Consider the following 15869-nt stretch of genomic DNA (forward strand, 5'->3'; position numbering starts at 1 on the left):
CAAGTCTCCGAATGCCATCAGCTACCACACGCCTCACGCAGTGACTGACATCAATGTGGTCAACATGGGTGATGACCAGGCCACCCTACCGATGCTCCTCATGCCTGTGGAGGCCATCAGCTACCACACGCTGCACCTCACGACCGATGTTGTCGTGGTCAACATGGGTGATGACCAGGCTGCCCTATTGATGCTCCCTATCCCCCTGGAGAGCGACAACTCTGACTCCGAGAAGGTCCTGGCCGTCATCACGATGACCATGGACATTCCCCACGATCTTGGTCATTCGATGATGGACGTGCGAGTCAACAGGCAGGTAACAAAGTGCCTGTTGGACAGTAGCAGCACTGAGAGCTTCATTCACCCGAGTGTGGCCCACTCCCTAAGGTTAAAAGACCATCCCACCATCTGCTTCATAGCACTCGCCGCCAAGGATAAGACTGTTGGTACCCTTGGGCACTGCTCGGTTGATATAACGGTGGGAGGGGAGACTTACACAGGATTCAGGCTCCTGGTCATGCCCAAACACTGCATACCACTCCTGCTGGCCTGGATTTCCAGTGCCACCTGCAGAGTGTCACCCTTGCCTTCGGTGGGGGGGGGGGGGCAACCTCCACTCACATTGCACAGCATGCCAACTTACCAGCCCCAGTCAACCTGCGGCCTCTCCACACTGCACATCACCCCACTGGCACTCTTTCCACATCTTGAGCTAGGCTGCAAGCCGATCACTTCCAGAAGTAGATGCTATTGCACTGCAGACAGGGACTTCATCAAGGCAGAGGTGTGGCGACTCCTGGCGGAAGGCGTTTATAGAGCCCAGTCACAGCCCTTGGAGAGCCCAAGTCCTGGTGGTCAAAGGGGGAAGTAAGCTGAAGATGGTCATGGATTACAGCCAGACCATTAATCAGTAAACCCAGGTGGATGCCTACCCCCTGCTGAGGATCGCCGACGTGGTCGATGAGATAGCCCGCTACTGGGTTTTCTCCACGATTGACCTGAAGTCGGCGTATCACCAAATCCCTATTCACCCGAAGGACAAGCCCTACACCACCTTTGAGTTGGACAGGCGCCTGTACCAGTTCCGCCGGGTTCCTTTTGGGGTCACGAACGGGGTCTCCGTCTTCCAGCAGGAGATGGATCGCATGGTAGACCGGCACAAGCTGAAGGCGACATTCCCATATCTGGATAATGTCATTATCTGCAGCCGTGAGCAGCAGGACAACAATGCTAATCGGGAAAAATTCCTCCAGACGGCCGCGGAGGTGAACCTCACTTACAACAAGGAGAAGTGTGTGTTCAGCACCACACCACACCACCATGGGTACATCGTGGCCCATGGAGTCGTTGGCCCATATCCAGAAAGGATGTGGCCATTAATGGAGTTACCCCTCCCCCCACGCTAAAGGCCCTCCGCAGGTGCCTGGGCCTGTTCTCTTATTACTCACAGTGGGTCCCTCGCTTCTTGGACAAGGTCCAACCACTGGCCCAAGCCACAACTTTTCCCCTCCCACCTGAGGCGCAGGCAGCCATCACCCGCATCAGGCAAGACATCGCGGACTCCACGATGCAGGCTGTAGATGAGGAATTCCCCTTCCAGGCGGAGAGCGATGCCTCCGAGGTAGCCCTCACTGTTACCCTCAACCAAGGGGGGGGTGCCCCGGCACATTCTTCTCCAGGATCCTTCACGGTTCCGAGCTAAGGCACTCTGCCATTGTAAAGGAGGCCCAGGCGATTGTGGAAGTGATCCGCTACTGGTGCAACTACCTGGCTGGCAGGAGATTCACACTCCTCACAGACCAGCAGGCCATGGCATTCATGTTTAACACTACCCACAAGAGCAAGATCAGGAATGACAAGATCCTGCACTGGAGAGTCGTAGCACGACATGCTATAACCCGAGAGGCAATGAGCAAGTAGAACGCAAGAATGGGATGGTCTAGAAGGCAGTCCTCCTGGCTCTCAGGTCAAAAGGGTGAGCGGTTGAGTACCAGAGACCCCAGTGGCTGCCGAATCATCTCAACCTGTAAATATTGTATGTACATAGTGGGTGCGATTCCTTGTTACTGCCCCCCCCCCCGCCCCCCACCCGGGACAATTTTAAAGAAGGCACCTGCCTACTGCAGGGGAAAACTTCTGTACCTGCAGGAGTGAAAGGGGACAGGACAACATCTTGCCGGCTGTCAATCAGTCGGCCTGAATGGATCAAGCCCCACCTGGTTGGGTCTCAGTCACCCTTCGGGATATTAGTCTGCGCCGGCCTCCCGAGGCCTCACTCAGAGTTGCCACAGCCACAGCCAACCTGGCTCTATGGAAGTCTTTGTGGATTAAAGCCTGTTGTACAGTCTTTACCTTGTGTGTGTCTGATTCTGGCTAACAGCACACCACAAGTTGGAATTTTTGTTTGATAATATATGGGTGAATTTATTCCATACCACAATTGTAGTAAATTGACATCAAAAATAATGTGACAATTGTTTAAGTACCCAGCTTCTGATACTGTATTGCATTGAATCGTTCAAACCCAAATCTAAACCATCAGTTTAACATCTGATTTTTAACACTTTTTAGTAGATTCATTTGAATTTTACATGGGATATGTAATGTAGTGGAAATTCTATGTTCAATTTAAACTTTTGCAAGTATTAACAAAAAGTTAAACAGAAACTGCATAATACATAGTAAAATTGAACCATCATCAGTATCTGCTTCAGCCTTCACAAAAATAAAAACATTGTCACTAGCAGGAAGCATCACTTTTCTTTTCTTTTGACAATTGCTTGAATGTTTTGACTATTCTGAAAAGGGACTTCACTTTGGAGAAAGTAGATGGAATGTAAGTGAGTTTTTCCCACCTGAATGCAAACATTGCACGTGCGTCATAACCAAAGAGCGAAGGGACACATTCAATGCTCTTATTCCCACCCATTTCCCTTGAACAAGCATTAATGCAAAGTAAAATGGTAAATGATGAGTGATGTCCATTTGTTGTTAAAGTGGGGATAATGCCAGTCAATCATTTTACAGCCAGTATAAAAAATGTCTCTGAGACCCTCTTGCTTTGCTGCAGTTGGGCAAGAGAAATGCCTTCATGTCACTTACTTGGAGAATTAAAAGAAACAAAATCCTCAGTCACTCAAAGGCTTTCATTTCAAAGCATAATTTTAAGGGAACTGCAGAAATTCTTCCATGGCTTCCAATAAAAGATAAACTCCTCCTGTTTCAACTTTGAACCAAAACATTTTTTTTTAAATGCAGGGTCTGACTCAGGACAGAAACTCTTCAGAATGCCACAGAGGATAAACTGCAACAAATCTTACTGACTTAAAAGTACACAGGCATTTTCTCATTACTTTCATGTAGGTGCTTATGCAAATAAAGATTTCAAAGTGGAGTAATAACTGGGTTTCATCACCTTATTATGCTCTTATAGATGTGCTGCTGTGATGTTAGAGGGAAATAGCAGAACAGTTTGAAGGAATAGTCCTGTCATATGAAACTTTTACATGTTGTGAAATTTGCATAAAGTATACTGAATAAAAACATAAATTGCTTTAAATTAGAAAGATATTGATGTTGAAGATCTGTATTGCGAACTTATAGCAATCTCGAAAACTTCCAATGTCTATTTCACCACAAGGAGGACTTCGCTTCATACTACAACAAAAATTCCAGGATAATGTGCCCAATGTTTCCGTTGCTCTAAGGATCCTTCTCACACTTCCAGTATCAGTGGCAAGTGGCTAATGTAGTTTCCCAAAACTCAAACTTATAAAAACTTACATTCACTCAACAATGCTGCAACAGAGACTAGATGGCTTGGCAACTATATCAACTGAACAAGCCCTGGTATCAGCACCTGATCTGATTGAAGTGGTGACAAACTTTGCAAAGAAAAATGCTTGCAAAGTCAGATTTTGATGTGCTTGAAAGTGAAAATTTTATGTGACTTAAATTTTAACAACACAATTCACAAGACTATTAGCTCCGACAAGTCGGTTATGTTTTTAACACTGTTTCTCTGTCTGACTGTAAGCAAAATATTGTCCTAACATGATAGGTTGGTCACACCAAGTAACCTTAAAAAGTATATAGACTTAAAGGTGTGTGAAGTAAAAGTTTTTAATGTTGTGTTGCCCTTGGCGGAGGTGTGCATTCTATCGAGTGCTCTTTAGTTCAAAAATGATTTGTGTGCCAAAACGTTTTCTTTTGTATTTGAGAAAGATAATCAAAGATTGATGTATTACTTATTCTTGCAATTTAAATACATTTAGCAGTTTCAACTTTTGTGCTTTTCATTTTTTTCTACAAAACATCTGCTTTTGAAAATCGAAGTTGGCAATTTTTTGGGGGGGGGATGCAAGTAGCTGGCCTTGCCTCAGGCACAAAATAGTCTGGCACATTCCTGGACTCCTGATCATTGGGACGTGCGGCTCTACTGCGAGTATTGATCGATAGCAATTTGAACTAGAGCAATACTACGGCTCAGATTTAGTGGAGTGCATACCTTACCCATGGCCCTTCCAAGCAACGTCCACGGTAGCAACCTGGCGTGGAGCAGTGCCCAGGGCTATCACCATGAGGCAGAAATGTGCTCTGCGCTGGTGCTGAATAAGGTATTAATTTGTGCGTCTAGCCAATTAGAAGGTGTGCACTAATTAGTAGCCAGACCCCAAAGTTGATTGACAGATTATGTAATTAGTTGCTGGAGCCCAACCTTGATTGACAGGTGATGTAATTAGTTGCTGGAGGCCAACCTTGATTAACAAGTGACGTGACTTCTGAATAAGTTCCAAGTGGGGGGAGGACATGTGACCACCCGTAGACAGTCAGGGAGGCCACATTTCCTCCACACATAACAAAGATTCATATAAATGTAAGCCTTTCTTTTTGTATGACACGGTAAGATTAACTGCAAAATCAAAAATGTACCATTCCCTTCAGTATTATGTGTAATGAGTACTGGATATTTCTGAGTTTCTAATTGAACTGCATTAAAGAGGGGAGGTTAATAAATTAATCAAATCATTTAAATTTATGAGACAGAAGGAGACCATTTAGCCTCTCAGGCTCATCAATCATCAACCTAATCACACAAATCATACAATGCAAGACTCTACAGGTCTTGTGTCTTCATATACACATAAATATAATGCGGTTTTCTACTTCAACCACCCTATCAGGCAGTGAGTGCTAGACTTGCACTATCTTCGAGTTGGAAACCAAATATTTCATTTTCCCTCTCATTATTCCACCCAATTATTTAAAGCCTATGTCCATGTTTTATTTTTGACACATCTAATGGGCAATAGGTCCTGTTTATTTACTTCCTCTCTGTTTTTCATAATTCTATACACTTTGGTTACCTCTCCTGTCAACCATTAGTCCAATGCTTATCCAATCTTTCCTCATGGCTGCATTTTTCTAGACATGACTCTCCTCAGAAACATCTGGTACAAATGCATTTCCCCTCAGAGTGGTCACCAACTATGTGCAATATTTAATGTTGCATACATTTTTAGTCAAACCTCCTTTCTCTTAAAGTCAATGCCTTGCCTAATAAAATAAAGCACTCTGCTTGCTTTTCAACCAAATTATTTCCTTCGTAGCTTTAAGGATCCATGGCATAATCTGTGATCCATGATCTGTGGTTCATCATTTAGTTTATATTTTCTCACCTTCCCAACTCATTGAATTAAATGGATGTGATTAAACAGGAAAGTTTGCAGAGTTCTTCTGATTGAGTTCTTCGAGGGGGTTACAAAAAAGGTTGATGAAGGGAAAGCTGTGGATGTTGTCTATTTGGACTTTAGTAAAGCTTTTGACAAAGTTCCCCACAGGAGGTTAGGAAAAAAGGTGGAGGCATTAGGTATAAATAAAGAGGTAGTGAAATGGATTCAGCAGTGGTTGGATGGGAGGTGTCAGAGAGTAGTGGTAGAAAATTGTTTGTCCAATTGGAGGCCGGTGACTAGTGGAGTTCCTCAGGGTTCGGTCCTGGGTCCACTATTATTTGTTATATATATTAACGATCTGGATGTAGGGGTGGAGAATTGGATAAGCAAGTTTGCGGATGACACAAAGATTGGTGGTGTTGTGGACAGTGAGGGAGATTACCGTAGATTAAAAGGTGATTTAGGAAGGCTGGAGGTGTGGGCTGAGAAATGGCTGATGGAATTTAATACAGATAAATGTGAGGTGCTACATTTTGGAAAGGCAAATTTAAATAGGTCATATACATTGAATGGTAGACAATTGAGGAGTGCAGAGCAACAAAGGGATTTAGGAGTTATGGTAAATAGTACCCTTAAGGCTGATACTCAGGTAGTTGGTGTGGTGAAGAAGGCATTTGGAATGTTGGCCTTCATAAATCGGAGTATTGAATTCAAGAGTAGGGAGGTTATGATGAAATTGTACAAGGCATTGGTGAGGCCAAATTTGGAGTACTGTGTACAGTTTTGGTCACCAAATTATAGGAAAGATATAAACAAAATAGAGAGAGTGCAGAGAAGGTTCACAAGAATGTTGACAGGATTTCAGGGTCTGAGTTACAGGGAAAGGTTGTGCAGACTGGGGCTTTTTTCTCTGGAGCATAGAAGATTGAGAGGGGACTTGCTAGAGGTGTTTAAGATTTTAAAAGGGACAGACAGAGTAAATGTGGATAGGCTTTTTCAATTAAGAAAGGGGGAGATTCAAACTAGAGGACATGGTTTAAGATTGAAGGGGGAAAATTATAAGGGGAACATGAGGGGAAATTTCTTTACGCAGAGGATGGTGGGGATGTGGAATGAGCTTCCGGCAGACGTGGTCGAGGCGGGATCATTGGTTACATTTAAAGAAAGACTGGATTGTTACATGGATAGGAGGGGACTAGAGGGGTATGGTCCGGGTGCTGGTCAGTGGGACTAGGAGGGTGGGGATTTGCTACGGCATGGACTAGTAGGGCTGAACTGGCCTGTTCTGTGCTGTAAGTGGCTATATGGTTATAGGTGATTCCCCAGAATATTGACAGGATTGGAGGACTTCAGTTGTAAGGAAAGATTGGATAGAGTAAAACAGGAAAGTCCGCAGATACTGTGATAGAAGTAAAAACATATAGAGATGCTGGAGGAACTCAGCTGGTCTCGTAGTGTCCATAGGAGGTAAAGATATTTCACTGACATTTAGGCCCTGAGCCTTTCTTCAAGGAATAAACAAAAAAAAAAATGGGAATGCATCTGAATAAAGACTGAAGAATGGCAGGGAGAGGTGATCCCAACCAACAGTCAAAAAGGTGTTAATTGGATATGATAAGAGGAAAGGTGAGAATTGACTTTGGCTCTGTGAAAGGAGACAGAGGAAAAGGAGGGGGGGGAGAGAGAGAGAGAGAGAGACAGAGAGAGAAAGAGAGAGAGAGACAGAACTGGGGGAAAGGCAACAGGGGGAAGAAGAAGGGAGGGGTGGTTTAATGGAAACCAAAGAGGACTATGTTAATGAAACCCAGATGGAAGGTGTCCAGATGGAATATGAGGTGTTGTTTGGATAGGATGGGTTTATTTCCTGGGTCAAGGAGACTGAGAGGTGACCTGATTAAAAGCAAATAAAATGATGAGAGACATTGGTAAGGTAAATTGGGAGAACTTTTTTTTTCCATGGCAGAGAATCTAAAACAAGTGTGCAGAGGATTAAAGTGACAGGAAGGAGGCTTAGAGAGGAATTGGAAGAGAAAGCTTTTCAACAAAGTGTTTGACATCAGGAACAAGCTGTCAGAGGACTTAGTGAAGGCTGAAAAATCACAACATTTAAAGGCATGGAAGGCTACTGGTGTGATGAAAGCAATTGGGATTGGTGTAGATAGTTAGGACAACTGTTATGAACAGGGTAGTCCATAAGACCTGTTTTTGTGCTGTATGACGCTAAATCCCATTTTCTAATTTACTGTCCAATCCACTTTGTTTCAAACAATGTGCCAGACCATCTATTACCTTCCTGCGGTCTAAAACTTTCCTCCTTCCTGTACCTACAGGTCTAGAGAGCTGACAAGAGCAGGAATTGATGGACCATCTATATAAAGAGATGTAAAATCGATGAGGGCAGATTGAAAGCTGCAAAAGAAATCTGCTGTATATTGTATCAGGCTGGCAGGTAAATTCTGTAGCGATTGTGGGCTTAAATTTAGATTAATATTAAGTTAAAATCAAACTTAACAAAGAGAAGGTCATTAATTTAATTAAAATATTATTGAAAGAAATAAAGAGATGGAAGGACAGGAGATGCTGCTGCAATATGTGGGAGCTTGTCCAAGGTAACTACATCTGGTGTAAATATTTTCAGTTGCGGAACTTCAATTCTGCACTGAGGAGCTGAAGGAGACATCAGGTAGGAAGAAAGTCAGCCAGCCCTTTTGGTCTAGGAAGCACCATACCTCTTTCTAATTGACTCATGATCATAGTGACTGCAAGTTAGGCCTGTACAGGGATCCTCAATATCTATGTATTTCAATAGGTTAAATAGGGCAAAGGCAGGTTCTATGGGGATGAAGAGCAAACTGACCTAGACTCCATGGTCCATTTCTGTACCCTGGTCCTGACCATGGTAGAGAAAGCTGTTTAAATGTGGGGAGTATAAAGGAAATAGCAGGGAAAGATGTAGTTAAAGGATAGACACTGTTCTCTGCAAAAAAATGAGGGTGACACTGAGTTGAGGAAAAATATTCTTTACTCAGAGGTAATAAATTTGGAGGCTGTCACTAAATCAATTTAAGGAGGAATTAGATGACTAGACACAAACAGCAACTAGGAAAGTGGGGAGATGGGGGTCAGCTGTAATTGTAATGAATGGCAGAACATAAAAAAAAACTCAATGGCCTCCTTCTGCTCATAATTTCTGGATTACTGTCAATCAGATGGCTTAATTGTGTATCATCTGTAATGGTCTTTATTATGCCCTCAGTATTTGTGTTTAGATTGTGAATATATTTCACTAAGTTCTGTGGAAACCAATAAGTATGCAATAGCCTTCCATTTGCAAAAGCACCCACAAGGCATTACCTCACCATGTTAAATCTTGTTTAAAAAAAATGGCTGAAATTCAGGTAGACTATATCACTGCACCTGTCCACACTCATTGTTTTTCCCACAAAAATTTCATCTAGTCAGCCATGATGTTTACTTTAGCCCATGTTAACTGTCTCTGATTAACTATGTCTCTAAAATGAAGGTTCCAACTGACTCTTAGAAAGCATTTCAATCATTGAAAGTAAACAAGCTGCCCAATACTTAAATGGTTTATCCCTTCCTCCTTTTATAAATAATGGTGCCATACTTAACGGAGAGATGTGAAAAATTGTGGTCAGACCCTCTGCTTCTATTAGCACCATGAATTTGTTCATCTGATTCCTGAGATTTATCTATTTTCAGAGGTGATGAAACCCTCAAGATTTGCACAGTTACCGTATTTATTCCAAACATTATTTCATCTTCTTTCCCAGTTCAGACAAATAACCAGAAATATTAAATTTCTCTTAAATTGAATTGAATTGCATTGAATGCAATTCAATTGTCCATTATCATGTGTGCAGATACAGAGACAAACTATGCTTGTCAGTTAACCTACACATAGAACAACAGGTAGTGCAAAATTAAAAGCAAAGATACAGGGGATAGTGCTATAATAAAACAAAAGCATGGGGCATTATATCATACTACAGAAATGCAGGGTATAAAGTTAAAGGGAAAAGTACAGCTAAGCAGTGCAAGACATCATCTTCTTTAAACAAAAGTTCCATTCAAGTGTCTGATAACAACTGAAAAGAAACTGCCCTTGAATCCATTGGTGACAAGAGGAGGGGAAGAGAGAGTGACAGGGTAGGATGTGTCCTTTAATATGTTGTATGCTTTTCCAAGGCACAAAGAAGAGAGTCAGTTTGTGTAATAGCATGAGGTGCACTTCATAACTTCCTGCAGTTTCTTCAAGTTTTGGACAGGGCAGCTCCCGTACCAAATTGGGATGCATCCAGACTAGATACTTTCAACAGTGCCTCTTTCAAGAGAAGGCAATACCAAATTTCTTTAGGTTTCTCAGGAAATAGAGGCCATTTGTCAACATACTTCCAGTGACTTTCCATGCTTGGTGTAAGAACTTCTAGCACTCTATTTTGTCACAGAATTCCAATGTGTGCAGTTCCTTTTTAATTTTCAGTCTTTGATGGTCATTGCCTCAACTTAAAACATTGGCAATATCCATCTTTTTTTGTGAAGATAATTGCATAATATTCAAATCCACATCTTTGACCTGCATTGGTTTTCTTTTTAGTTCCTAATACTTCCTAAGTAATCATTTTGATTTTTGTGTATAAAACATCTTGAGGGTTTTAGTTTTGCCAATATATTAGTCACTTGCCAATATATTTTTCTCATTCTCTCTCACCCTCTGCAATATCTATTCCAGGCTTTCAGCTATATTCTCTCAAAATCCAGCATTAGCTAACTTTTTTTTGGCTTATTTGTGGGGATAAGAAATTTATAAGCATGAACTGTAATGGAAAAGCAAAAACAAAACCCACACGTCATATTGATCTGGGCAAAGAGAAACAGAGTTAAAGTTTAATCTCAAACACCCTTCAACAAAACTGGGAACGTGAGAAAAGTTATTTTCATTTTGGAGAGAGTGATGAACAGGACAAACAATACCTCTGTTAGGGTGAGGTGAGGATTGTCAAGATGACATGTTGTTGATGAAGGTAGTTCCCTGAAAGTGGCACACAAGTAAATGGAATCATAAAGAAGATAGGGTATGCTTGCTTTGAGTGTAGGAGAAACTGCAGATGATGGAATCTTGAGTGAACAATGAATTTACAGGAGTGACTGACAGGTATGGCAACATCCATGGGTAGAAATGGCTAATACTTTGTTTTGGGACCCAAAATCACAACATCTTTGTTCACTTTGAGTGTAGGAGTTGAGTTACAGTTGCACAAGTTGTTAGTTGAGTCACACTTGGAGTATTGTGTGAAGCTCTGGTTGCCACCCTTTAGGAAGGATATGATTAAACTAGAGACAGTACAGAAAAGATTCAGAATTGTCCATTGTCATGTGTGGCTCTGCGGGATTAAGTCACAGAATTTTCCAACACAACAGTAGGACTTTTAGCCCATCTCTTCCATGCTGATCAAGTTGTGTATTTAAGCTAGTCAATTTTGCCTGCATTCAGCCCTGTGGTGGTACACCACCGGCCTACTGCAGGGGGCAACCTCTGTACCTGCAGGAGTGTACCGCCGGCCTACTGCAGGGGGCAACCTCTGTACCTGCAGGAGTGTACCGCCGGCCTACAGCAGGGGGCAACCTCTGTACCTGCAGGAGTGTAAAGGGACAGAACAACACCTGGCCGGCTGTCAATCATTCGGCCTGAATGGATCAAGCCCCACCCGGTCGAGTGTTGATCACCCTCCAGGATATAAGCCTACACCGGCCTCCCGAGGCCTCACTCAGAGTTGCTACAGCCACAGCCAGCCTGTCTCTGTGGAAGTCTTTGTGGATTACAGCCTATTGTACAGTCTTTACCTTGCGTGTGTCTGATTCTGGCTCTAAAATTTTCTAATCCATGTGCCTGTTTAAATGTCAAACAGATTCGGCTAGGAGAAATTTGCGGGTCTAGCAGCATCAGTGGGAGAAAAATCTGGTCAATGTTTTGAGCCAAAACATTTTCTCTTGAACACTGAAACTAGGACAAACAAGAAAGACTGCAGATGCCAGAAAACTGGAGCAACACACTGTGGTGGAACACGGTACTGCAGGCATTTCCCGATATATCCACAATGGGCTCGGCAGGCTGGCCCGCCTTCTATACCTGTAGCCCCTCCCATAATATCCTCTAATAAAGGCCAAGAACCCTAGTCTCCTCCCTTATACCTGTCTTGGACATGAGCCAGAAGTATGACTGCTTGCTTCATATCTGCGAGTGGTCATCGATTGAACTACAATTTATTGATCAGAAAGTTTAAAGTGCCATGGACAAGGCAATCCAACTGGAGAAGCTGGAGATCAATCCAAAGGAACTAGAGACCTCCGTAAAGTTTGATATGTGGCTACGCTGTTTTAAGGCCTACCTGAGGCGCCATGAAATCACAGCCAATAGTGATCAGTACAACCTGCTCTTCGCACCGAGTGTACCAATTAATTTGTAACTGCACTGGATTTGAAGAGGCAATGGTCCTACTCCGAGAGCAAGGAACATGATGTATGCACACTTCCAGCTTGGCTCCCAATGCCAGTGTCCAGGTGAGTCGGTCAATGATTTTGTGACGGCCATGCAGGAGCTGGGATGAGACTGCGGCGATGTACCAGGGCTAGTCACTGGATTCCACTCCCATCAAATATAGAAACGACTCCTAGAAAAAGATGATTGGTCCCTACAGGGAGTGGTGCTGATGGCCCCAGTGATATGCCATAAGCAAGGACCAGGCTTGTATCATACTATAGGCTTTATTAACAGAAGAAGTCACGTCTACTGACCAGTGGGATAAGTTGCATGATGTGTTATACCAGTAGGGTGGAGCCAATCTATAGTCATAACCAATAGCAAGCAGTCTGCATAATGCATTGCATCATTACACCGAGCGATGGAGACTTCCCAAAAGAACACAGAGGTCTACTCAGTGGGCCATGTGGCCACCAAGTGGGGAGAACGGGTGGTACCATCTTTGGACTTGGGGCCCCCAACTGCTGGTGCTACCGCCGAGCACGCGAGGTACATCTACTGAGGCCAAAGCAAACACCTGTGAAAGTACTGCTTGGGCCATGGCGTGACCTGCTCAAAATGCCAGAGGAAAGGACACTATGCTAGGGTATGTAATTCTAAGCCCCCATTTTTGCAGTGCCACGTGTGTACCATAACCCGCATCGCCACCTTGGGCTGTCCCACCTCTGTCGTCATTTCTGGTTGCTGAGAACTGAACTTCCGGGCCAAAGGTGCAACCGACATAGAGGGACATCACATCTGGCTTCACTTCCAGACCCCACCATGTGCAATCCATAGGGGCAGCCATCTTCACAATCTCCCTGGTGGCCATCTTGGTAGCAGCCAACCTGACAACATAGCAGCAGTGACTCGGACAATGAGCTGATGTTGGTTTCCATCATGGTGGACCAGAGTAGACTACACCAGCTGGGGCGATCGATGATGGACATCGAAGTAAACAGCCACACCACTGGCTGCCTGTTCAACACGGGAAGCACCGAGTTTTTCATACACCTGGGCATGGCAAAACATTATTTCCTGACCATGTCCCCAGCAAGAACAAGATAGCACTAGCCTCCAAATCCCTCTCTGCGGTAATCCGCAGGAGATGCATCGTGACCCTAACTGTGAGGGCACAAAATATAAGAAGTTCAGTCTGCTGGTAATGTCCCACTGTGCACCTATCATATTGGGGCTGGATTTCCAGTGTCAGTTTAAGGGTATGCTGATGCAGTTTGACAGCACCCCCCCCACCAACACTGTCAGTAATAACCAGTTCTGGGAGGCCCCTCCTCTCCCCCGAAGAGGACCAATCACTCAACTGAACACCAAGCTGGGCTCCTAACATGTGGACTGGCCACCTTCCGGGTCCCTCTGCCTCCGCTGTTCCAAATCCTCACTCCAGACTGCAAACCTATTGCCACTAAGAACAAGTGATACAGTCCCGAGGACAGGGAACTCATTAAGAAAGGGGTGGAGCGGCTGCTGGGTGAGGGCATAATAGAACTGAGTAACAGTCCCTGGAGGGCGCAAATAGTGGTGGTGGTGAAGAGTGGGGAGAAGTACCGGATGCTGATAAACTACAGTCAGACCATCAACCGGTTCACCTTACTGGATGCATAGCTGATATGGTATGATCACCAAGTATTGGATCTTCTTTAAATAGACCTCAAATTGGCATATCACCAAATCCTGATTCGCCGAAAAGGCTGGCCATACATGGCATATGAGGCTAATGGCTGACTCTACTATTTCCTACAGGTCCCATTCAGCCTCACAAATGGGGTGTTGATGTTCCAAAGGGAAATGGACCACATGGTGGATAACAATGAACTAAAGACTACGTATCCATATCTGTACAATGTCACCATTTGCGGCCATGTCCCGAAGGAACACAACAAGAACCTGCAGAGGTTCCTGGCCACTACAACAGCCCTCAATCTCATATAAATGGCTGGCAATCCTGGGGCATGTGGTGGAGCATGGCGTCATCACCCCCAACCCCAAGTGCATGCGACACCTTCTGGAATTACCTCTGCTTCAGAATCCCAAGGCTTTAAAAAGGTGACTGGGGTTCTTCTCGTACTACGCCCAATGGACCCCCAACTATGGAGACAAGACCCAACCCCTAGTGAAAACCACTACCTTTCCCCAGCCAGCCCATAAGGCTTTCGAGGGCATCAAGGACGAGATTGCCAAAACAGGGATGCACGCCACTGATGAATCCGTCCTGTTCCAATTGGCAAGTGATGCCTCTGACTTTGCTCTGGCCGCCACACAAGCAGGAAGGCCAGTGGCATTTATTTTTCGCACCCTCCAATGTCTTGAACATAGGTACTCCACCATCGAGAAGGAAGCACAAGCTATAGTGGAGGGTTTGCACCATTGGAGGCACTACTTGACCGGCAGACCATTTACCCTGCTGACGGACCAGAGAGCTGTTGCTTTTACAATTAACAATAAACAGCAGGGTAAAATCAAAAAATGTCAAGATCATGAGGTGGAGAATTGAATTGTCCACCTACAATTATGAGATCTTGTTCCAGTTGGGCAAGCTCAATGAGCCACCTGATGCCCTGTCCAGGGGAACCTGCACCAGGGTGCAAGTTGATTGCTTCCAAGCTCTCCATGATAGCTTCTGCCACCCCAGGGTCACAAGGCTCCACCATTTTGTGAGGGCTCGTAACCTCCCCTACTCAGTGGAGGAAGTCAAGGAGCTGACTCGCAGTTGCTTGGTCTGTGTGGAATGCAAGCTGCAATTTCACAGACCAGAGAAAGCCCAACTCATCAAGGCCACTCGCCCCTTTGAACGTCTCAGCATGGACTTCAAAGGGCCCCTCCCATCCATGAAACTTCCTGAGCATCGTGGACGAGTACTTACGTTTCCCATTCGCCATCCCTGTCCCGACATGACCACATCCACGGTCATTAAAGCATTCCACACAATATTCACTCTGTTCGGGTACCCCGGTTATGTTTGTAGTGACCGGGAATCCACCTTCATGAGTGTGGAGTTGTGGCAGTTCTTCCTTTCCAGGGGAATAGCTATGAGCAGAATCACCAGCTACAACCCCCGTGGGAATGGGCAGGTAGAGAGGGAGAATGGTATGATCTGGAAGGCATCCTTTTTGCTATCCGAAAGGGATGCCTGTATCCCAGGGGCAAGATGTCCTTCTAAAAGTACTGCATGCCACAGGTCCCTACTTTGCATGGCAACTAACACAACGGCACATGAAAAATTGTTTTTCTTCCCTAGGAGGTCAGTGTCAGGAACTATGCTGCTGGTCTGCTGACAACCCCAGGGCATGTTAGAACATACAAGGCAGACTCACTGCTTGAGGAAGTGCACCTCCTGCATGTGAACCCCCTGTACATGCTGGTAAAGTACCTGGATGGACAGAACAATACAGTGTCCTTTTGGGACCTGGCATGAGCGGGGACCCCGGCACAGGAAGTGCTCCCGATCCCCCGGGCAGCGACCAGTTGGCCCCAGGGATCACCCTGACAGGTGAAATGGTGATCAGACCTCCAACACAGCCCCTGAGTGTTCTCCCCCAACTGTTATAAATTCCCCACCCACTACAGACCCAGTAGACACCGTTCAGCCCTCCAACACCCAGCTGAGCGAACAAGCCAGCATTCCACTGGAACCAATG

This window comes from Narcine bancroftii, chromosome 1 (genome assembly GCF_036971445.1).
Source record: "Narcine bancroftii isolate sNarBan1 chromosome 1, sNarBan1.hap1, whole genome shotgun sequence".
Classification (NCBI taxonomy): Eukaryota; Metazoa; Chordata; class Chondrichthyes; order Torpediniformes; family Narcinidae; genus Narcine; species Narcine bancroftii.